We start from the raw sequence: 24,943 nt of genomic DNA on the forward strand, positions 1-24,943 counted from the left end.
TTATTTATTCTTGAATATTTCCTGGCAGGTACGGGAAAACAACACGAAATCTGGTAGGTTGGGTTTTTTTAAGACGAGAAATCTAAATTCGCCACCGTAAATGAAGTATTGTCCAGAGGGCGCCACATACGCTTTTCAGCGCGTATTTAATAGTTCAGTTTTTTATCCCCCATTCTACATACTTTTTGAATCAAAAGTTTTGTTCTCTTAATATTTCTATTTAAAAAGTATACTACATTGATCTCGCTAAACTCAACTGTTTTCGAGATAAACGCATTTTAAATCTGCGATTTAACATAATTTTTGGCATAATATTATTGTAGTTACACCCGAAAAATAAACTTAAAACCATAAATTATTATGCAAGTTCTCATATTTATGTTATTACAAACATCGCAAACTCCATTTGAAGGAATTTGCGATTCATTTTTGGATATTATTATTAGTACGTTCTTTAACGGTAAAATATTGCAAAACCTCTAAATTTTAAAGAACCGCTTGGATTGACATGAAATATGGCACACAACACACATAGGTAACATCATCATCATCATAGTCATTAACATCTTAGTAGATGTGTTGTGGTTCATAATTGGCCTTCAGCAGCTCGGACAGTTTGATTGATAATATTTCTCCACTGGTCGCGGTCATCAGTTACATGTATTGCCTCAGTATACTGTTTGTTGAGAAGCTTTTTAGTAATGTCCGCCCATCGCTGTGGAGATCTTCCGCGTTGGCGTTGAGTCTGAGGCCTTCCTTGGACCACCAACCGCTCCATTTTGTGATCACTCCGATGGATATGACCAAAGAACTTTAAAATTCTAGAGTAAACGGTACTGGAGAGACGCTGATCCGGTTTAATTTCATCCAGAACCGAGACATTTGTACGGCGAGCCGTCCATGGAATTCGAAGCAGGCGTCTCCATGTCCACATTTCAAAGGCGTCTATACGTCGTCTATCTGATTCTTTGACTGTCCATGTCTCGCATGCATAGTAAAATATGGAAAAGACCAGAGTTGAAACGAGTCTCTTTTTGTTTGTCATAGTAATGTGACGATCACGCCAGACCCCGTTTAGTTCACTCATTGCTGCTCTTGCTAGTTGAATGCGTCTTCTAATTTCGGGTTCACAACTGCCTGTGTTGTTAACTAGAGCTCCAAGATATATCATAGATGAGACTACCTCGCATCCCGCAATAGTTTGGGTTTCAGGAAACTGTTGTTGGTGATCAATAACCATCATTTTGGTTTTGTTGTAGTTAACCATGAGTCCAAATTTAGCACTTTCTTCCTCGAGTTTTTTTAATAATTCAATAATTTCTTCTGGAGTAGAGGCTAGAAGTGTAGTGTCGTCTTCGAATCGCAAGTTAGATATCTTAACACCACCTAGGTTTACTCCTCCCTCCCAACCATCCAAGACTCTGCGCACTATGAACTCCGAATAGATGTTAAATAATAAGGGAGATAAAACGCATCCTTGGCGTACTCCCTTCTCCAAAGTGCATTTGTCAGACAGGTATCCGTCCATTCGAATATATGCCAGGTTATCTTGGTACAGTTTGCTAATAAGGTGAGTCAAGTGTTTAGGTACACCCATTGTCGTCAATATGTTCCATAGTTTGTCCCATCTAACATTATCAAAGGCCTTTGTATAATCGACGAAACATATAAATATCGGGATCTGGTATTCTCTGGCTTTTTCTATGATGTTTCTTACATTAAGGATTTGTTCTCTAGTACCTCTGCCCTTTACAAATCCAGGCTGCTCAGGTGCTATTTGCCAACTTATGAAGTTTTCTAGACGCCGTTTCAGTATGTAGAGGATCACCTTACTGGCGTGTGATATTAGAGCTAATAGCCTGTAGTTGTTACAATTATTTGTTGAACCTTTCTTGTGAAGAGGTATGATTATGGTCTTTCTCCAATCCTCAGGCCAAACGCCTGTGTGCCATATTTCATTACACAATCGATGTAATATTTTCACTCCACATTCCGGAAGATGCTTCAAGACGTCTGCAGTAATGAGATCATATCCTGCTGCTTTGTTTAACTTAAGTCTTTTTAAAGCGAATTCCACCTCGGAAAAAATTATGTCAGGTTCAGATTCAAAACTAGTGTGGTGTGTCTCTGTTGAAGGAGAATGGAAAGTGGAGGTCTGGCCTAGGTAACATATCAAAGAAAAAAAGTGATATTGTGCCGATGTGTGCTTTTGCTTTGTGGGTGGGTTTCACCCCTTCCCAGTGATAAAAAAATATACGTTCAAAATAAGTCCGGAAATGGATAAACTCACTAATTTTAAGCAACTTCTTCTATATATAGTTTTTTCATTAAGTTCATACTTTTCGAGTTATTTGCGAGTGAATATGTTCATTTTTCAACAAAATAACACAACAAAATAATCCTAGAATTTTTTATAATACACCATTTTAGAGTAAACAGAATAAGCTTTCTTTTCTGTTATATAATATATACCTAAATTTAGAAAAAAAAGGTATAATGGGAAATTTAAAAAATAATCGTGAAAAATATAAAAACTCGTTAAAAGTATAAAATCTTGAAAAAGATAACCTCTTTAAAAGAAATCGTACAACATTATACAGCAAATAGTTTTAAAGGTAATTGATTTATATTCCTCTTACATGTACCATTGCATATGCCTAAAGTTACGTAGAAAAAGTTACAGAACAATATTTGCGAAAAAACAAGGAAAATTGCCCAAAATTGCTGTGAGTGGCAAACTTTGAAAAATCATATTTCGAAAACTGTAAATTCTAATGACCTGTACCGAACATCATTTTAAAGAGAAATTTTGTAAGTTTTTTTTCTATGAAGCAATGTCTATACCTATATCCCCGTGGACAAAAGTTATGGGACAAAAAACAAAATTTCTTTCTTTTGGGTTTCTTTGTGCTTTTTTTTAATATATTTTTGTAAAATAAAGTATCTTTGACTTTAAAAAGTTATATTTAGATAGGAAATTTAACGAGAAACAAGTTTTATGTAGGCGTGTTTGTACCATAGGTACATAGAACTCACCCTAGTGTAACCTGTGCCAAGGGACTAATTCACCCATTTCTCAAAAACCCACCCATTTAAATAGTAGCACTCCGCGGTTTTTTCATATATAGAGATTCATTGACGATATGATATAATAAAACCCCGTTAACGTTGTAGTTCCTTTCTATAGTACATAATCAATTGATTAATTATAGAATAACTTTGTTTTGTTATTAGACCAGTGAAAATAGCAAAAAAACAATAAAAAATTAATAGCAGGATGAGACCAATTCCAAATGAAAGTACACATATTAGATAACATGTGGAACATTTTTCACCAAATCTGGATGAGTGGAACATGGGTTGGGGGAGCGCTTTTAGGGGTGAAAACGGTTAATTACGATTTGCGGCAAAACGGCACATCCTATCGAAAAAAGTTAAATCGCAAAGTTGTAGGCTATAAGAATATCTACAACTTCTGTAAATAAGCATTTTTCACATAACCTCAAAATATCCGAGAAAATTGGAAAATTCGATGTTTTTGATTTTACTTTTTTCCCACTGAAAATTTTTTTTTTACCAAATATGGTGGAAACTTACCTCTTTATGTCTCAAACACGCTGTAATTTTTTTGTATAAAAATATTTTTTAAAACTCTTGTTTTTTATGTTTAAGGGAAAATGTAAGCATTTGTTCAATTGAAAAATCTCCCGAAATTTTTTTAGCTTTTTTAAAGAAGTTGGCATTTTTTTTGTTTATTGAAACCTCTATTTTCTGATGGTGTAAAGAAATATATATACGTTACTGTGGAAAATTTTGTCACAAAAGACAAAAATCGGAAATTTATTTTCAACCCCTCACCATTTTCAGATTCTCAGACGTAATGTAAGTTGCATAGCGAGTAGGTGCAGCCCAGCCAGACGCCGGTTACTTATATTACGTCTGAGAATCTGAAAATGGTGAGAGGTTGAAAATAAATTTCCGATTTTGGCCTTTTGTGACAAAATTTTCCACAGTAACGTATATATTTTTTTACACCATCAGAAAATAGAGGTTTCAATAAACAAAAAAAAAATGCCAACTTCTTTAAAAAAGCTAAAAAATTTCGGGAGATTTTTTAATTGAAAAAATGCTTACTTTTTCCCTTAAACATAAAAAACAAGAGTTTTAAAAAATATTTTTATACAGAAAAATTACAGCGTGTTTGGTACAGAAAGAGGTAATTTTCCACCATATTTGGTAAAAAAGATGTTTTTTTTTTCAGTGAGAAAAAAAAAATAAAATCAAAAACATCGAATTTTCCGATTTTCTCGGATATTTTGAGGTTATGTGAAAAATGTTTATTCACAAAAGTTGTAGATCTTTTTATTGCCTACAACTTTGCCATTTAACTTTTTTCGATAGGATGTGACGGTTTGCCGCAAACCGTAATTAACCGTTTTCACCCCTAAAAACGCTCCCCCAACCCATGTTCCACTCATCCAGATTTGGTGAAAAATGTTCCACATGTTATCTAATATGTGTACTTTCATTTGGAATTGGTTTCATCCTGCTATTATTTTTTTTATTTTTTTGACCCATTTTAGAGCTCTCTGCACTGGTCTATATTAAATTTGTGTAAAATTGTCAGCTATTTGACATGGATAAATATTTCATCTACGAAGAATATAGGTCTGGATCCTGCGTATGAAAAAAAAAGTTGATTAATAGCAAGCCGAAAATTTGTTAATAGCTTAAGGGTGTCTAGTCGGATAAACTTTGATATATGGGAACACTGGAACCGGGGCAGTTTTAATTGTGGAACAGGTTAAAAATTGGGAACGGTCAGATCACGAAAACGGCACATTTATTTTGTCCGACAGAATAGACTTAAACTCTCCGACCAGAGATTAAACTCTCATGCAAAAATCATACTGCTATTTTTATCACCTGTCATAATTCCTGTCATTTGACATATTCTACATGTTCCACTCATTAAAACGCCCATTTGGTAATAAATAGCAGTCTGATTTTTGCATGAGAGTTTAATCTCTGTTCGGAGAGTTTAAGTCTGTTCTGTCGCACAAAATACATGTGCCGTTTTCGTGGTCTGGCCGTTCCAAATTTTTAACCGGTTCCACAAATAAAACTTCCCCTGTTCCAGTGTTCCCATATTTATATCAACGTTTATCCGACTAGACACCCTTAAGCTATTAACAAATTTTCAGCTTGCTATTAATCATCTTTTTTTTCACACGCTGGATCCAGACCTAATAGCTTATATATGTTCTTCTAATCGTGTACGAGTATACGTTAAAAGTTAAAAAAGCAGTAATTCTTGGTTATAAATTAATTTTTTTTAACCTTGTTTAATACAAATTGATAACTTAGCGCTTGGCAGGAAATAGGTAAGTTTTCTTCCTATAATATTATCATCATCATCATCACGTAGCGCTACAACCCTGGATGGGTCGTCGCTGACTGTACAACTTTTTTCCAATTTGTTCGGTCTTCCGTCAACCTAAAGTCAAATGGACTGTTCTTTTTTCTGATATCTGCTTAGATGTTATCTCTCCATCGCATTCTGGGACGTTCGAGTGGTCTTTTGCATGTACGAATCTTCTCCCATCCAAGTTTTCCAAGTCTTCGTTATAAAGTCTGTGCACGTGACCTGCCCATGTGCCGATCTTAGTCGCTGTGATTTAATTTTTTGGACAATATCAGCGTCATTGTAGAGTGCTTTTAATTTGATATGGGATGTGATCCGATATAGTCCAGAAAGCCACTGCGCATCCGCTAGGAAAAATATTCTGATTCGGATTTTTTGCACAATCAATCTTACTCAAAAAGGACTCCTTTTAACAAATTTGCATGTTGCCAGGACCAAAAGGTGGTCAAAAATTTTTTAAACGTTTTTTTTTGTTTTTTTCCTATTTTTTGCATGGAAAAAAGTGTTTTTAGGTTCTTTGGATCATTCCAAACAGAAAAGGTCTTTAGTGACTTTTCTCTAAAAATGATAGTTTCTGACATATTATGTATAAGCGATTAAAAATTGAAAAATTGCGAAATCGGCCATTTTTAACCCTCAAAAACTATGTGAAAAACTGAAAATTTAAATGTTGCCAAGGTAGCTATTCTTTAAACATCTATTGATGAAATCCCGAAGAGTTTTTTGCAATACAATATTCAAAACTCCGTTTGTTTTTAATTGCTAATCAAGCGTGCGCGACACTATTTTCCACCGACAGTATGGTGCAAATGAAAGGAATAAATTCGTTATTTCGTAAAACGGCGACTTCAAGGAAAAATCCCGAAATAGGTCGATTTTTATTTTTAAGTTATGATATTGTGGCGTATATGGTATACTAGTGACATCATCCGTCTGGGCGTGATGACGTAATCGATGATTTTTTTAAATGAGAATAGGGGTCGTGTGGTAACTCATTAATTTGAAAGGTTTTTCAATTCTCTATTCAGTAATTTAAACATTTACATAATTATTTATACAGGATGTCCTTCTACTTCTTTTTTTTTCAAATAATTTAATTTAATAAAAATTTTTTGGACACCCTGTATAAATAATTATATAACTGTTTATAATACTGAATAGAGAATTGAAGAACTTTTCAAATGAGCTAGCACACGGCCCCTATTCTCATTTAAAAAAATCATCGATTACGACATCACGTTCAGATGGATGACGTCACTAGTATACCATATATGTCACAATATCACAACTTAAAAATAAAAAACGTTTAAAAAATTCTTGATTATCTTTTGGTCCTGGCAACATGCAAATTTGTTAAAAGGAGTCCTTTTTGAGTAAGATTGTGCAAAAAATCCGAATCAGAATGTTCTTCCTAGCGGATGCGCAGTGGCTTTCTGGACTAATACTGGTTTGTAATGATGTCGTGGTGAGGTGCTCCGAAACTTTTTCCAACTATTTTTCGTTCAAAACGTCTGAGCTTTTTTTCGTTGGCTTTGGTCGGTCATGTAGGCTATTGATTATAATGTAATATAGAAAGGAACTACAGCGTTAAAGGGATTTTATTATTTCATATGGTCAGTGAATCTCTATATATGAAAAAACCGCGGAGTGCTATTATTTAAAGGGGTGCGTTTTTGAGAAATGGGTGAATTAGTCTCTGAGAACAGGTTACATTAGGGTGAGTTCTATGCACTTTCTTTACAAAAACGTCTACATAAAAATTGTTCCTGGTTAAATTTCCTACCTAAATATAACTTTTTAAAGTCAAAGATACTTTTTTTTACAAAAACATATTCAAAAGAAAAAGCACAAAGAAACCGAAAAGAAAGAAATTTTGTTTTTTGTCCCATAACTTTTGTCCTCGGGGATATAGGTATAGACATTGCTTCACAGAAAAAAAGCTTACATATTTTCTCTTTAAAATGATGTTTAGGACGGGGTCGAGTTCGCTCCCAATGGTAAGAATTTTACCTGAACTAAAAAAGGTAGAGTCCGAATTGGCTCCCATAGACAAAATTTATTTTACCTAAACATGTCAAAAATATCACCCAGCGTTGTCACTTCTTTCAAATTTTCTCTTTTTGTTAGAAACAGGTACCTTCCTAGAAATATCTATGGGAAAGGAGGAAGACCTAATCCTTCGGTCCTAACTTAACTTTCGGCTATTAGAGTGTAGAGCGCAAACCGGCCGATTTCAGGTAAGAGCGCAAAACCGTCGAGCGCATACCGGCCGACACCGATAATTTGTGTTAAAATTGCCACATATGCCAATGTTGAACTAAAACAAACTCTAAAAGTGTTTGTCTAAAAGTATAATTTTCCTATAAAAAGTCTATATCACTATGTAAATTTCCTAAGCAGTATAAATATTACACGATTTGGCAACAATGTCTAATGTTTCCGCGATTATATGAGAGCCTACCCGCATTCATGCGGGAGCCAATTCGTACCCTTCTAAAATATACCTGAACGAAGCGGAGCGAACTCGACTTCACCCGATGTTTAGTAGAGGTCATTAGGATTTACAGTTTTTGCAATATGATTTTTCAAATTTCGCCACTCACAGCAATTTTGGGCAATTTTCCTTGTTATTTCGCAAATAATTTTCTGTAACTTTTTTCTACGCAACTTTAGACATATGCAATGGTACATGTAGGAGGAATATAAATCAATTATTATCTTTAAAATGTTCTACTGTATAATGTTTTACGACTTCTTTTAAAGAGGTTATCTTTTTCAAATTTTATACTTTTAACGAGTTTTTATATTTTTACCATTATTTTTTAAATTTCCCATTATAACTTTTTTTCTTCTACATTTAGGTATATATTATATATGAAAAAAAGAAAGCTTATTCTGTTTACTTTAAAATGGTGTATTATAAAAAATTCTAGGATTATTTTTGAATAAGATATGCTTTTTCAAAATGTAATAAGTACTTGCAACGATTTTTCATTTTAGGATTATTTTTTCAATTTCTCATTATAAGTTTTTTATGTGATTGTGTGTTATGATTAAATCTTATTTTTATTGGAAATACTTTGGATCCACTTGACTCGGCCGGGCAAAATATGGATTAATTCCAATATTAAAATTTACTGTCAAAGCTCCTGCACCACAAGATTTGCTTGAAAAAATAGCATGTAAATGTACAAAAGGATGTACAAAAAACTGCGGTTGTAGGAAGATAGGAATTAGTTTTTCAATATTCTGCAAAGGGTGCATGTTCATGGGTACTAATTGTGGGATTCTAAGATAACTGAAGTGTCAGAGGAAGATATTGAAGCTAATGCTAACGAAGAGATGGACTTTGATTTTTAAATTTTTTAAATTTCAACGTTTAAATAATTTTAACTAAAGTATTGTTTTCTAAGACTAGTGTTTATGTAATTTTTGTAAAAGAAATAATTTTAAATAATACAGGTAAAAAATATCACAGAATCACTCGGTTTCCATTATTTAAATATAGATAATACACCATTTTAAAGAACAGAAAGTAAGCCCTCTCTGTGGAGCAATATATAGTATATTTATGTACAAGAAAAAAAAGTTATAATGAGAAATTTAAAAAATAATCCTAAAACCAAAATCGTTGCAAGTACTTATTACATTTTGAAAAATAATATCTTATTCAAAACTAACCCTAGAATTTTTGTTAGAACACCTTTTTAAAGTAAACAAAATAAGCTTTTTTTTTTAATATATAATATAATATACAGTGCTAGTAAAAAGTCCGTACCCCCCTCGTATTTTTCGAACGGTTATACCTATAATAGGGAAATTTGGAGGGAGGAAATAAACGGACGTGAGCTTCTTAACTAGTCATGACAGGTGACGTAATAGTGACAGATGACGTTACAGAGCCACTGTGACCAATAATTTTAAATAGGACTTTATGACAAGTCATAACTCGTTTGAAAGGCATTCAAAATACCTATTCAGTCATACTAATTTTTTTGGGTTTTAGTTGATTTTGATTTTGGTGAATAAATTAAATAAATATAACACATGAAGAGAAGTATCCATTCTCAAATGTGGTCTCGAGGTAAGGAAGTACAAAACTCAAAGAGGTACCAATGTATATTAATAAAAGGTCATAAAAGGATGCGTTTCGGCTCTTCACGAGCCATCATCAGCTTTAAAATACAGGAGCAAAGACGAAAACTCTCCTACAATATAAAATGGAAATTTTAAGCATGTGGTGATAACGCCCACCTCAGCAAAAGAACTTACCAGACCAAGAAGGAGGAAGAATCTAATAGATTACATTATTTAAGGTTCTATAGGCTTCATTATTTAAAGTTTTAAGTACTGTATTAGACGTTAAGTTATATATGAATATAAAAATTCATTAGAAAGATCTTTATAACTTCCACGTTGGGAGGAACCATCTTGCGAACAGATCAGGAACTTTTCGGTGAAATGTCAAATTACTGTCAAAGATGACCGATGACATGTAGTACTCAAGGATGAATTTGTCATTAGGTGGTAAATTTTGTAACTAGAAGACCCCACAGACTAGGAAAAGAAAAAAGAAGAAGATTAAACGTCAGATTCAAATTTGTAAGGTGAATGAACGGAGGAAAAATAAATATGACAATATTAAATGTGTACGGTATTAAAACGACGAGGAAATGCTTAAAAACAATGAAGAATAGCAATAACCGATAATATTTGATAAGTAATTACTGAGGTGGACAAGACAACACATCTGTAAATGTCCTTAATGAACAACTCCTACCAACTGAACCTTATATTTGTCTTAATTTAATGCTTTAAAATAAAAATAAACAATAATTTTCAGTCAACCAATAATTTTGATTTTCCTTATATTCTTGTTAACTATTCCTCATGTGGCACTAACATGGTCATTCTTTTGTTAACATTCAACCAACTGTTTTTCAAGATGCTTCCTCCATTGAACTTTTTTCTTAATATTCCTTTACACCAACCACCTTAACTCAATATTACCAATCAATTAATTAAAGGTCAATATTACCCATCACATAGGTCTTTATACATCCCCTCTGTTTATTGAACCTAATCGTTACCTCTTCCTTTCTACTCGACAGCTCTTTTGGTTTTCCTAATTTTCCTCTTCCTCTTTCCTTCTATAAATATAAGAATACTGCTGATAACTCGGGTGGAGGTATTTAGTTCTTTCTTGACTTTTATTTAACACTTAGAATGATTGGTGGTGTCTACTTGGGGTTGAGCTGCTGGTGTCGTTATGACCTGTTTTTAACGTTCTCTATGATAAATAATTTTTTACAATAGCATTGCCACCTTTTCTACTTGTCTTCATTTCCCATATTACAATAAATATAATATTATGTCATAATATAGTTAAAAATTACTTTATACGTTTTAATCAAACACTACATTTCAACATTAATTCTTTATTATTTTACATACAACTGTCAAAGTCGTGCTCGTTTTTCTTGGATTTATCCAAAAAAATATTAATTTTGGCAGTTTTTTGGTATATTCCGGGCTTATTTTCAAGTGTATTGATTTACTAAAAGTTTCTGTTTTGTGTGTTATACGGGTATAACATTATTTTGTCCCCCCATGGGGGAAACAAGTGTAGGGACGTCTTCGTTGACGAAAATGTCAGTAGATAATAGTGAGGCCTCTCTGGACAAAAATGCTTACATGGAACCAGCAAAGAAAACCTTTAACCTGCTTTCAGATAAGTATAATATACAAAATATTTGGGTCTATATTGAGAGACTTAATAATGAAGGTAGTCTGGGCAAATTGCATCCTATGTGTGTCGCAGATATTTTATTTAATAAACTTAAACTCACTAACATTGTAGAAATCAAAAGTTTAGGAAAAAATCGCATAAAAGTTATGTTGAAGTCCTTATTGGAGGCAAATAATTTGGTAAATAATAAGTCATTGAAATTGGAAAACCTTAAGGCTTACATACCAAATCATTTGTTGGAAATTAAGGGCATAGTACGTGATGTAGATACGAAATTTAATGTAGATTATTTAATGGAAAATATAGAATGTTCTTCTAAAGTCACTAATATATACAGAACCAAACGTAAAATTATAAATGACAATAAAGTTGAATTTGTCAATAAAAAAATGATAATAGTCACCTTTGAAGGCAACGTTTTGCCAAATTATGTTTCCTTTAATAAGGTATTTTGCCCCGTAGAACAGTATATTACAAGGGTCGTTCAGTGTTACAAATGTCTTTTATTTGGGCACGTATCCGGTCAGTGCAAAAGCACACAAGAACGGTGTATGCAATGCAGTCAAATTAAAGAAAAAGATCACAATTGTAGTAAAGAACTCATATTTTGTATGCATTGTAAGAGTAAGGAACATATTTCAATATCAAAAAAATGTCCTCAATTTGAAAAACAAAAACAAATTAAAAATATAATGGTTGAGCATAAGATGTCCTTTCTAGAGGCACGTAATTACTGTGACAAATCTTTTTCAAATTTTGTAAGCAATAATTCCTTTGAATGTTTAGCAGATAATGAAAGGAATTTTCCTAGTCTGCCTTCCACTAGTAAAAATATTTCGATATCTAAACCAGTTTCTAAAAACCCAACTTCTTTTGCTTTTACTCAACCTGAAATAAATAATACTAATAAAAAAAGAAAATTTAATTCACCAAGTGCACAGACGACTGCTGAGAAACCGATGTTCCCTTTTGTTTTCGGGCCTGATAAGCCTTTACCTGTTAATAGAACCGTACCAAATTATGGTAATATTGAAATTAAGAAAAATGTAACAGAAATTCTTTCTACTTTTATATTGCAACTTTTACAAGGTATACAAAATTTTGATGATATACAATCAATCGATAAAAAATTAATAGTCAGTAGCATTGAACAGGCATTGGAGGGTACTTTGATTAATATTAAATAAATAATGCCCTGTCAACCTAAATTAAAAATAATACAATGGAATGCTCGTTCTGTTGTCTCAAATAAAAATAGTTTGATGCATTACTTAGTCAGTAAAAAAATAGACATAGCTCTTATTAGTGAAACATGGTTTAAAAAAAATGTGTTATATAATTTTAATGGATATAATCTGGTTCGTAATGATAGGTCAGATGGTTATGGTGGAGTTGCAATACTTATAAATAAATCAATTTGTTTTACTGAACTAAAAATAGAAAATAATAAGTACAATAATGAAATACAGTTATGTGCTATAAAAATTAAATATGGAAATAGACAAATTAGCTTTATATCACTGTATAGAGCACCTAAAATTAGATGCATAATAAATGATTGGATGAACATATTTTCCCAGGTACAAAAACCAGTTATAATTGGAGGTGATTTTAATGCCCATCATTCTGTTTGGGGTTCAAATACAAATGATGAAATTGGAATACAACTGATTAAAATGGCAGATGATCTTGAATTTACAGTTTTAAATAATGAAAGTCCAACTTTACTAACTCAACCTAATCAGAATTACTCAATGATTGATGTTACTCTCTGCAGTCCTGATCTTGTTAGTAAGACTGAATGGTATGTCTCTTCAGACATTATTGGATCGAATCACTTCGTTATACATGTGGATATTTGCATTAAAGACGAAACGGAAACAATTTTACCGAAAAATAAATGGAACATCAAAAAAGCGAATTGGCCTTTATATACTTCTTTGGTACAAAACTTTTTTAATAAAAATGGTGATGTTCAAAATAATGTATCAAGTAAATATGAATATTTAATAAATAGTATAAATTATGCTGCTGAGATTGCAATACCACAGTATAGAACTTTTAAGCCAAGAACCCGAAATCCGTCACCGTGGTGGAATACTGAATGTGACATGACTATTAAAAAGCGTCAATTATCACTCAACGATTATAAAAAAGAACGTAATTTTGAGAACTATATAAAATGTCAATCAATTATGGCAAGTACCAAAAAACAACTAAAAAGTATTGCAAAACAAAGCTGGGTCAATTCAGTGGCGGCCCGTGAGGTAGTGCCATAGAGCCATGGCACTACCTTGCTAACTATGCAGAAACATATTTTTTATCTTAAAAACATTTTAATGCCTGTTTATTTTTTTTGTGAATATTTCTCTTTATTTTTATAAATTATATCAAATCTGGCAACTGTGTAGCGCAATGCAAATCTACCGACTCTGGCCACCCACAGCTGACCGGATAAAGGATGAAAATCATAAAAATCCCAGTGCCGAACGGCATAGTGGCTCGTGAGAAAAGAGAAAGATTGTATGAGCATCCTGCGTAAGTGACAGAGAGAGCGGTATTGCACTTTTAACATACGTTTAAATTGGAGTCTCCGTGCCAGGCTCGAAATCTCGAAAAGGAAGTTAGTGGATCTTAAGATACAATGTTTTAGATCTACATATTTCTAGTTTCTTTACGCGTTCGCTTGACGCTATTGTGTTTATTGTCTACTACTGTATTGTATATTTGTGTTTATACTCTACTATATTTTTTAATTTGTAATTATTAGTTAGTGCGTTGTGATCGTGGGTGTCGTAGGTATAAAAATAATATTTTGATTATTTTCTACGTTTAATTTATTTATTGACAATGAATCAAATTAGTATATTAAAAAACTCTTTTGTTGGTTTTTCGTTAGAAAAAAAAAACTACAAATTAAAGAACTCGGTCGGCCTTTACCCGATTTAAAAATTGAAAAACAAAGTGGAAATGGACAAAAACTTCGCTGTCGTAAGTTTAATAAAATTATTTATGATAAAAATAGCTGGTTGTGTGGTTGCGAACAAACTAATAAACTCTTCTGTTTTGTATGCGTTTTGTTTGGAGGTGACGAGACTTGGTCAAACAAAGGCACCGATGATCTTGTACATATATGGGAGAAATTGAAATCCCATGAAAAATCTAAAGTGCACATGAATAACGTTTTTAGCTTTTCAATGCTTGGTAAGTTAAATATAAAAACCCAATTAAACTCAGCTTATCGTGATACTCTAATTAAACATAATGAACAGGTAGATAAGAATCGATATGTCTTGAATCAAATCATAAATTGTATAACGTTTTGTGGAGCTTTTGAGTTAGCTCTAAGAGGTCACGACGAAACGAAAAATTCAGACAACAGAGGCATATTTAAGGAGCTGGTCAATTTTAGCGCTGAATTAGACAACGACTTAAAGGTTCACATTCAAAGTTCCAAATCTTTTAACCTTTTGACTGCGGGAACCGCATATTTGCGTAATCTCAGTAGTGCACGAGATGTGCGGGAAACGCATATATGCAACAGGGCTAACCGCTTCGCTGCGGTTAGCGAATATTTGCGTATAAACAAAATATGACGTAAACGAAATATAAAGTATAATGTCATCAGATGTTTTCTGAATGAATTGGTGTGAACCGCCCACCTTAAAGTGCCTCGAGCGGGATGAGTAGGAGGGGTAACTGAGAAGGTGTTTAGTATTGCGAATGCGTTGGTACCGTAAAGTGAATATTGTCGCTAATTATTACGTTTTTTTTAATCAAAAATACTGGAATAAGTATTACATCATGCCGCCGCCACCAAAAAGGGGTAAATATTATTCGATGGCGGAATTGGAAGAACCCTAAGAACAAATGAACCGTATCATTTGTTTTACTACATTATTATTATTATATATTATTGTGTTTTCAAATTTATCAATCAAAAGCAAAATGAAAATTAAATTAAATTTTTTTTAAATAACGCGGGCACATAAATTTGATACACCCTGTATATTGAGCTGTAAATATTTATTAGAATTTAGTTTGGATGTAAGTGGATTTCTCTTTTAATGAGCTTTCCGATGAACCATTAAAGACTTTTGTGAATAATTAAAGTGAAAAGGACGATGTATTTAGATTTAAAATGGAAATAGATTGTTTATTACGAGAACTATAGAATCCACAGGTAGAGGTAATTATCAATTTCTAGAAGAGTGGTTTTAAAAGAAAGTTTGGAATTTTAATCTTTGTTTCAACCCGAGTAAATATTGTAGGTTTCTCCGAAAGTAATTAGAATGGTCGGAATAATTTTGAAAATGACTGTTTGTTTGTCGAATGAAAAAGTCGATGTTTCTGATTCTTGGCAATGTGGAAGGGGAAAAGTGGATTGGATGATCGAGAGAGTTTGAAAAAGAAGTCATTATGTTTTTGGTATCGTTGAGGAGCAGTTCGACGTTTTCGTGAATAGATAGTTAGCAAGTACCAGTGGTTGTTTGATAGTGGAGAATAGTGTTGAAAAGTGGAACGAGAGACAGATCAAATTGAGACGAAATACCTCTTTGATTCTGTATTATTGTGAGAAGGAGAGCAGAGAATTTTTGGAGTTTTGTTTGAATCGAGTACGTGTCAAAAGAGGCCCGGCTTGTTGGAGAATTGGTGCTGGTATGCTGACAGTTTTGAAGCTGGAGAACGGAGAGGGCTTTGATGAGTAGCCTTTAACATAGTCAACGAGGGAGAGCTGTTTTGGGTCACGAGAAGACATCAGAGTGATTGAAGCAAAAGGTCAGTCAACGTATGTGAAAGATATTTTTATGTTCGGAAACTAAAATTTTGAGTAAAAAGCATATGAATTAAAATTCCAATATTTCTAAAAGTAAATAGGAAGTATAGCAAATCTTGCGAATACATAAATTTGTTTTGTTTAGTTTGTTTTACCAAAGTCATCGGGAACAAACCGATAAATTGTTTTTTTTTTAACTATAATAAATTTAAGTGGTAAAAATTTCATTCGGACATCTGTGTCCAGAGGTTTTTAGATTTGATAGATTTTAGAGTATTGATTTTGATAAATAAAAGACAATTGTGTATTTTTATTTTTATTTTGCTTTATTTCTTTTCCTTATTTTATCCCGATTAGGATCAACTAAGAGATACTGAACACACGAGAGAAGATAAGTATAACGTGAGATAATTTGGATTTTTTTTTAATAGTATAAAAAAGCACCCTGAGATTTTTTATTCATTTTTATGTATGATTTGCGACAATTAAATAATTAATCAAATAAATAATAATTAATATAAAATTAATAAGAAGCAGATCATAACAATATATTATAATAGTTCTAGAACTGGCAATAAATAGTTGAAATAAAATAATAAAGTAAAACAAACGATAGAATTCCGACAATTCAGTCAACTGTAACCTAAAAGCCAAAAATATTTGCTTCAATGCGGGAGACGTCTATTAGCGCCGCAGCGACGGGATGCAAATCCTCTCAGCCGCTCCGCAGTGAAAAGGTTAAAGGTACATCAAAAACAACACAAATTGAACTACTGGAGTGCATGTTAGATGTTTACCACGAGGAAATTAAGAAAGAAATTGAAAATTCTTCTTATGTTGCAGTGATTGCCGATGAAACCACAGACGTTGCTGGTGAATTTCAATTAGTTATAGTCTTTCGATATTTGTGTAAAGGACGACCAGTTGAGAGATTTTGGAGATTTTACGTGCCGGGCGGACATGATGTTAAGTCAATCGCTGAATGTATTTTAAATGTTTTAAATCCATTGTTAAAACATACTCCAAACAAATTAATCGCTCAAAGTTATGATGGCGCATCTGTTATGAGTGGTGGCTTAAATGGTGTGCAAAAAATTATTAAGGAGACATATCCTCTTACAAATTACGTTCACTGCTATGCACACCAAATGAATTTAATTATGACAAGTGCATGTTCCATCAATAAGCAGGCTAGGATATTTTTTTCTAATTTATCTGGTTTGTGCTCATTCTTTTCAACGTCCCCTCAAAAAACATAAATTTTGGATGAGGTGGTTAATCGCAGGTTGCCAAAATCTTCCCAAACACGTTAGAATTTTCAATCACGAAGTGTCATACTGTTCATGAAAATAGAAAAGACCTCATTGCAGTTATGGACATTATACAAAGTACTTCACGTGATTTGTCTTCCATTAATCAAGCAAATGGTTACAAATTAAAGCTCCAGGATAAAGATTTTGTATTTTGGCTATTTATTTTTAATAAAATTATGCCTCACGTAGAAATTATTTTTCGTCAATTGCAAAAAGTATGCACTGATTCTGTCAAAGTGAAAAAAGATTTGGAGAATTTTGCAGCAGCAATTCAAGGTATAAGGGAGCAAATGGACGTCATTATGGATAGTATTCAAGAAGAAATAAACACGTCACAGAGACAAACCGATAATGATGAACCAATAAAAAAAGGCGCGAATTGAAGAGGACAGGCCCAGCAGAAAACGGGAAGCCTTAGAGATATGCGATGCAGTTTTGTTGCAAATAAAACCAAGGTTTACCTTCTCCGGACATTTAGTTGCTTCTCATTTATTTATGTCAGAGAAGTTTTCTGCTTATAAGGATAAGTTCCCCGAATCATTTCTTAATGAAACATGCACACAATTTTTATTTTTAAACAAAACTCGACTTAAAACTGAATTACAAGTATTGTATCAGCGAGACGAATTAAGTACTACCTCTGGGGCTGTTCCGTTATCTGTTTTATTAAATGATGAAGGTTTAAAATGTACATTTGAAGAAACCGTTAAACTTTTAAGTATATTAATAACCATTCCCATGTCAACATCTGAAGCAGAACGTTGTTTTTCAATGCTAAAACGAATTAAGACATTCCTCAGAAATACCATGAAGGAAGAACGACTAAGTGCTTTAGGTATGCTGTCTACAGAAAGACATTTTGTAAATGGCATTGACAATTTTAATAATAAAGTCATTGAAAACTTTGCCTCCAAAAAAGAAAGAAGGATGGACTTCACATATCGTAAACTTTAAAAGTGATATTAAATAATTTTGTGCGTGTGTGTAAATAATAGAATAGTGTTATTTTTATAATTTTCTAAATAGGCTCTAGAGACCATATCGTAACAACAAACTTCAAGTACATCAGCAGTGGTAGGAAGAATGAAACATTGACAGCATAGGATTAAAGGACGTGGTGGTCGGATGAGTGTGAGAGACGGAAGCTGATGCGTGATGACGAGCGACTGAGAATCGGGCAAAAGAAGGACATCGGGGAGAAGTCATGCCCTAACGGGCGATTCCACCCTGATGCCCTAGTATGAGAGGGGTGGGGTTTAGCTGGTCCCGGCTACATCGGAGTTACGGAGGGCAGGGAGGTCCGATTTAGGGCCAAACTGGTCGACGTGACACTGATGAGGTTTCAGCTCAGGAACCCAGCACTCTTGGAAATGTTTACCTCAGACGTCTGTTTGCAGATTCCCCACCTAGTGATGAAAAAAACAAAAAAAAAGTACATCAGCAGTAAATACTGGTGGTAAGTTGAATTTATTTTATTGCTAATTACTTAATTTACGGAACTGTTTTGATAAATTTTGGTAAATTTTTTGGCGTCCAAAAAATAGTAAATATATAGATATAAGATAAAAATATCTGCGCCTATTTTTTTTTATTTATATTTTCTGCCCGGAAATTAGGTTGCTTATATTCAGCTGCCCGGATTCTGGCACTACCTTCCTAAAGTTATACGAGCCGCCACTGGGTAAATTTAGTTTCTTCTCTCAATAAATCAATTCCATCATCAGTACTCTGGACTCAAGCTAGGAAGTTATACAGAAAATCACCAACAAAATCAAAATCTTTTGAGGATGATTGGATAGAAGAGTTTTTTGACAAAATAGCCCCACCAACAGCAACATCTATGCCTAATGAATCTAAGAAAATCGATACTGACAAAAATCATTTTTTATTTCAACCTATTAGACTAACTGAACTAAGTTATACCTTAAATAATCGTCCTAGCACAAGTCCAGGCTATGACCATATTAAGTACCCTATGATTAATATGCTTCCTGCAATCGCTAAAGACCTTTTATTGGAAATATTTAATGAAGTCCTATATGCAGGTACGGAAGAATTTAAAGAAGTCATTGTCATTCCAATTTTAAAACCAAACAAAGATCCGAATCTGGCACAATCATACAGACCAATTTCACTTATGTCTTGTATTCTCAAAGTTTTAGAAAGGATACTGAAAGTAAGACTTGAATGGTGGATAAATGAGAAAAAACTATTTCCAAATTCTCAGTACGGCTACAGACAAGGATGTGGTACTATGGATGCCCTCGCTACTATTGTAACTCATATTCAAAATGCATATTCTCGAAATACATATGTACCAATGTTATGTTTGGATATTGAAGGTGCATATGACTGTGTTAATTTAGATATGCTAAAAGACAAAATGATTCATCGATTCGAAATACCTTCTCTTCTAGCTCAAAATATTGTCAATTTCTACAAAAACAGGAAAATATATATCAGGGTTGAAAATAATAAACTCATTGGACCACGTTTTAATAGCTCAGGTCTCCCACAGGGGTCAGTTTTAAGTCCTTTTCTATTTAATCTTTACACAGCTGATTTTCGTAATATTAGTATCGACAATATTTCGTTTAATATAATACAATATGCTGATGACTTTTGTATTTATACTGAATCTAAAAAATATAATGATGGCTTAAACACATTGGAAAATATCCATGAACATTGCCGTGAGTAGTTAAAAAAAATGGTTTTGAGTTAGCAAACAACAAGTCTAACATTTGTATATTCACTAGACACAATGTACCTCAAAGAGAACAAATACAATTAAATGATGATTACTTTCCTGTTTGTAAATCAGTAAAATATCTGGGTATGATTCTGGATACCGAATTGACCTGGAAACTGCACGTTGATTTTATGCTTGATAGATGCAGTAAAGCACTAAATTTTCTTAAATCAATTGCAAAAACTTGGTGGGGTGCAGATGTTGAAACATGTCTTTTATTTTATCGTTCATATATCAGATCTATTATAGATTATGGCTCAGTACTGTATGGATCGGCTAGTAAAAATATTTTAGGTCGCATAGATGTTTTTCTAAACACAGTATTGCGCTGTTGCATAGGTGCTATGAGATCTACCCCTATTGAACCACTCTATGTTGAAACAATGGAACCGCCGACTAAATTCAGAAGGGAATATCTCAGTCAAAAATTTCTTCTTAAGATCCGATGTTACAACACTTGTTTATATAAAGAAATTAGTACTTTAAATTATTTTGATTTAACAAATAAATATTGGGCTCACAAAAATTCGCCACCGTTATGTGACGCATTTCGAAACACTGCGGATAATAATACTGAACTTGCAGTTGCAAATAAAGTGGTAGATTTCGAAGATTTCTTTGAGTTACTAAATCAAGTAGATATTATACAACCCAGTTATCATGAGCACTCTTTATTAAACAGTATTGTTTTAAACAACTACCTTACAAATTGGTCAAAATCTGTTTGTATTTATACAGATGCATCCAAAAGTTCAAATGGTACTGGTTGTGCCTTTTATATTCCAGATAAATTTATAGAAAAAATGTTTAAACTGCCCTCAAATTTCTCCATTTTTACTGCCGAGGCTGCGGCGGTATATGAGGCTTTAATTTATTTCAAGTTGGCATCCTATAATTCCGCAGTAATTTTATCTGATTCATTATCTGTGCTTACTGCTATTCAAACACCTCACCTACCTTGTAGTACTTCTAATCCATACATTTTTTTAATTAAAAAAATCTTATTTGAAATTAATAAACACACCCCAAAAATAAAACTTATGTGGATCAAAGCACATTCAGGACTTACACATAATGAGCATGTAGACCAATTAGCTAAAAATTCCCTCATCCATGGAACAGTAACCAAATATCAGCCCTGCATTCTAGATGCTTTTGCTTGTTTAAGAACTGAACAGATGAAGAGCTGGAAAACACACTGGGAAAGGTACTGTAACATTTCAACAACACAATACAGTTTGATACAACCGATTATTCCAGAAAAACCTTGGTATAAGAATTTCACCCTCCCTCGCAAATACATATCCACTATAAGTAGAATTAGATTTGGACATGCATGTTATCCTGCACATTTATTTAAAATAAACATATTAGATTCGAATATTTGTCAAGAATGTGAGGTTAAAAGTGACTTGAACCACATATTTTTTGAATGCAAAAAGCATAAACACCTAACCAATCACCTAATTAAAAGAATTATAGACCAGAACATCCCACTCCCTGTAAATATTCTCTTTATTCTGTCACTGAATAAAAAGAAAATTTTTGACTGTTTGGTATCTTTCTTGTTGGATAGTAAAATATTATTGTAATTACTTATAAGTATTTGTAAAATATGTTTAAATAAATATAAAAAAAAATAAAAAGAAAAAAAAATTTAAAAAAAATTGATTAAAAAAAAAATAAAAACATGAAACAAAAAAGAATAAAAAAAAATTAATAATTAAAAAAAAATATTAAAGAAAAAATCACTAAGAGGATTTAATCCTCCGCGGGGATGAACCGGGTTGACATCCTATCGTAGTGACAAAAAAAAACAGAACAAAAAACAAAACAAAAAAAAACTAAAATAAAATACAAAAAATAATGCATTTATTTTAATATTAAGATTAATATTTTTATTTGTAAAATGTATACACTATGTGTTCTTGATAAACATTAAGTAATATAATATATTTATATTTATTAACATAGTATGTACATTAGCTGTAATGAGTAGGTAAATAAGAAGTAAAAAATTGTAATAATATTATAATAACCAAGTTTCACTAATTGGCAATATCTTTAATACATTTACTTTTGATTGAGACTGGCTGACTGACCATAGTCCAAGCCAAAAAAGAAAAAAAAAATAATTTTACATACTTCTTATGATGTCACTGCCAAGTAACACATTCAAATATACCTTTTAATTTTTAATAATAATTTTGTCACTGTTATCATTGTAGGTCTTCATTATTATTATAACATCTTGCAGCAGAACCGTGGTAACAGCAATAATCTACCCTAATAACTTTATACACTGAGTTTATACACTCTACTACTTTAAATACTTCTGAGTGAGCTAGGTGTTGGTACGGTTTTGTTTAACTTTTCATTGAAACTGAAAAAACTGTGATTTATCTAATTTATATGTTACATTGACATAACTCGACTGTGATACTTGACTTTTTGATGTATTTTGTATGGAGCTACCTTAATATGTTTTGTCCTGATTGAATCTTTTTCTTTTTTCTTAAACTGTCCTACTTCTTTTTGAACTTTGAGTGGTCTTGTCCACCTCAGTAATTACTTATCAATATTATCGGTTATTGCTATTCTTCATTGTTTTTAAGCATTTCCTCGTCGTTTTAATACCGTACACATTTAATATTTTCATATTTATTTTTCCTCCGTTCATTCACCTTACAAATTTGAATCTGACGTTTAATCTTCTTCTTTTTTCTTTTCCTAGTCTGTGGGGTCTTCTAATTACAAAATTTACCACGTAACGACAAATTCATCCTTGAGTACTAATCTTGAGACATCCTTGATGTCATCGGTCATCTTTGACAGTAATTTGACATTTCACCGAAAAGTTCCTTGCACCTGATCTGTTCGCAAGATGGTTCCTCCCAACGTGGAAGTCATAAAAATCTTTCTAATAAATTTTTATATTCATATATAACTTAACGTCTAATACAGTACTTAAAACTTTAAATAATGAAGCCTATAGAACCTTAAATAATGTAATCTATTAGATTCTTCCTCCTTCTTGGTCTGGTAAGTTCTTTTGCTGAGGTGGGCGTTATCACCACATGCTTAAAATTTCCATTTTATATTGTAGGACAGTTTTCGTCTTTGCTCCTGTATTTTAAAGCTGATGATGGCTCGTGAAGAGCCGAGACGCGTCCTTTTATGACCTTTTATTAATATACATTTTTTGTGGTACCTCTTTGAGTTTTGTACTTCCATAAATTTAATATTTTAGTTTCGCATTTAATTAATAAAATTCAAATGTCCGCCTATGGTTTTTTTTTTTCAAAAAGGTTGACGTTTTCAATTCTCTAGTAGTTTTTACGTTAACGTCAAGCTTTTTGACAAGTAATTATATGCGGAATTCTGAATTTTTGTTAATTAAATGCGAAACTACAATTTTATATTTATTTCATTTATTTATCAAAATTAGCTTAAACTCAAACAAAATTAGCATGACTGAATAGATATTTTGAATAACTTTCAAACGAGGTATCACTTGCCATAAGGTCCCATTTAAAATAATCGGTCACAGTGTAACGTCATCTGTCACTATTACGTCACCTGTCATGACCAGTTAAGAAGCTTACGTCCGTTTATTTCCTCCCTCCAAATTTCACTATTATAGGTATAATCGTTCAAAAGATACGAGGGGGGTACGGACTTTTGACTAGCACTGTATACCTAAATGTAGAAGAAAAAAAGTTATAACGAGAAATTTCAAAAATAATCGTAAAAAATAAAAAAAAATAATGTTTTTTTATATCAGGTATTAAATAATATATAATATAATATTATATTGTATATACTATATATAATATAATATTATATAATATATAATATATCATATAATAATATAATTTTATTTTTATATTATATTATAAAAAATCGTTAAAAGTATAAAAATTTGAAAAACCATAATCTCTTAAAAAAAACTCGTACAACATTATACATTAGACCATTTTAAAGCTAATTGATTTCTATTTCTATTACGTGTACCATTGGATATACCTAAAGTTACGTAGAAAAAAGTTACAGAACAATATTTGCGAAATAACAAGGAAAATTGCCCAAAATTGCTGTGAGTAGCGAACTTTGAAAAATCATGTTTCGAAAACTATAAATCCTAATTACCTCTACTGAACAATATTTTAAAGAAGAGATATGTAGGTTTTTTTTCTGTAACGCAATGTATATACCTATATCCTCGTGGACAAAAGTTATGGGACAAAAAACAAAATTTATTTCTTTTGGGTTTCTTTGTGATTTTTCTTTTGAATATATTTTTGTAAAAAAAAGTGTCATTGACTTTAAGAAGTGATGTTTAGATAGGAAATTTAACCAGGAACAATTTTTATGTAGGTATGTTTGTACCAAAAGTGCATAGAACTCACCCTAATGGAACCTGAGCCAAGGAACTAATTCACACATTTCTCAAAAACGCGCCCCTTTAATTGGTAGCTCTCCGCGGTTTTTTCATATATAGATGTCCATTGACCATATGAAATAATAAAACCCGTTAACGTTTTAGTTCCTTTTAGCTATCTTATTTTGAATATAATCAATAGCCTAATGGTCACCGTTTCGCATCCAAATTTAAGTACAGGTCTGACGATGGATTTATTGATTTTGATCTTTGAACTTCTTGTAAGATTTTTTGATTTCATAAGCTTATCCTTTATATCATTTTAGGTCCCATTGGCCTTCCCTTATTTTCTTCCTATAGATTTAAAATAATTAAAAAGGTTGTGAGTTACCTGGATTATTCAACGTCACTTACACATCTTTTTTCATTATTTGCCTGGAGTAGTATATATTATTTTTTCTACAATCACTTGAAACAGAAGACTTTTTAGCTTGACAATGGCAATGAAAATTTGAGGTTTACTAAATATCGTTACTTTATCGCACT

The 24,943-nt window shown here is 32.3% G+C and overlaps 1 protein-coding gene across 20 annotated transcripts in view; it reads left to right on the forward strand.

The window, feature by feature from the left end:
- LOC126882335 (cytochrome P450 4C1-like) overlaps positions 1-24,943 on the forward strand; it is a 389,204-nt gene that overhangs the window by 38,550 nt on the left and 325,711 nt on the right. The gene's annotated exons all lie outside the window — the stretch shown is intronic.

This window comes from Diabrotica virgifera, chromosome 3 (assembly GCF_917563875.1).
Source record: "Diabrotica virgifera virgifera chromosome 3, PGI_DIABVI_V3a".
Classification (NCBI taxonomy): Eukaryota; Metazoa; Arthropoda; class Insecta; order Coleoptera; family Chrysomelidae; genus Diabrotica; species Diabrotica virgifera.